Source organism: Habropoda laboriosa, unplaced genomic scaffold, assembly GCF_001263275.1.
Source record: "Habropoda laboriosa isolate 0110345459 unplaced genomic scaffold, ASM126327v1 scaffold225, whole genome shotgun sequence".
Classification (NCBI taxonomy): Eukaryota; Metazoa; Arthropoda; class Insecta; order Hymenoptera; family Apidae; genus Habropoda; species Habropoda laboriosa.
In genome coordinates this window covers 221,704-223,270 of record NW_017100368.1, presented here as the reverse complement: position 1 = coordinate 223,270, position 1,567 = coordinate 221,704, and positions in this window count along the sequence as shown.

The following is a 1,567-nucleotide window of genomic DNA, read 5'->3' as shown; positions in this document are numbered from 1 at the left end:
ATATTCGGAACTTTTTACCTTCGACGTGGTTTTTTAAATTTCAAGTGCTTTCAATATTTTTCTTAAAATATATTTCAATTAATGTATCTGAGAAAGGACATTTTATTGCCTTGAATTCCACCACAATAAATTATTAAGCTCAGAAAACTTCGTTACATACCATAATACTGAGTTACATTTTTTTAAGTGTAGCTAATAGAAAAATAATTAAACGCATCAAAGAAAATTTGTATTTTTCATAAAAATCATTTCTCAAGTGTAATCTCGATTTTTAGTTAACAAATTTTAACCTCTTTCGTTAAACACAGTATTGGAACAATGAAAAAATTTGTCATAAAATATGCTATAAGTTGTGACATTAATTTTCATCTATAAAATTGAAGATTACCTCAGATAAATGCAGGGTATCAAAATCCTCCAGCTAATTTCACTACTAAGTGTCGATATTCTGGAACAGATGAAAATGGTTAATAAAAGTTCTACCAAAGGAATGGCACAACGAAAAGTCACCGGAAGCGAATCGATAAAACCCAGTCCATCCGCAAGTACGACGCGAAACGTCAAATTAAAAGTCCTTTAGGATCCAGCGAACGGTAAAGCGTTCTGGAAGAAAGAACGGAGGAGTCATAAAGCAGGAAACGTTGGACAAAGGGTGCGCTAGAAAGAAAAAGGAGGCTGTGGACGGTTCAGAAAATCCGTCAAACGTGGTCTACCCCGTTCGAACGCTAAAAATCAGTTTCCGACAAAGCTACCTTCCCTCTGTCCAAAACATGAACCCATCCGTTCATATAACCAACCACCGAATAAAATAAGAAAATCGAAAAACAGGAAGTAACGATAGAACGAAGAGAAACACGATGGATCGACAGCAGGTGACACAAAGAAGAGGAAAAATTGTTAAATAGAGTTGATAGGCAAAAGAATACAAAGAAGGGAGAGTCCATTGAAAAATTCCTCGATAATTGTGTTCAACAGTGAAGAAACAATTGGGTTATAACAGCCTGAACTGTAGGAGAATCGTCGCTAATCGTACATGAGGTACTTAAAAAATTATGGTGTAGCTACAACAAGAGGTCGTTTTAATGTAGAATTTCTTGTCTTGAAGACTTCGTCAGTATTGGACATTCGTTCGACTTCTTCATTACTATGAAACTGCGCTCCACAAGAGAGAAATCGAATAAAAAAAATTTTTGATGGGGTGAAATTTGGAGTACAATCTAATTTTTGTGCTCTGAAACCAGTCTCGTCCTTCCTAATTTAAAAAACATTTAAATCTTCAATTTTCTTTTATGTATACTAAAATAGTTGTCAAACGGCTATCGATAACTACCGTTACTTGTGTCCACTTGCTCCAACGTGGCCTTTGACCGTCCAGGATTCTAATAGTTGTCAAACAGCTATTTTACATTACCGACAGAAATATGGCAACTTATGATTTTGAAAGTATCGTACTTCTCATCTAGATATTTTTTGAACTAGAGAACTTTTTGTCCCTTTAAATAGGTTCGTTACAAGTGCGATATTTCTTTTCACATCTTGACCATGATCTACACCGTGACTCGTTATT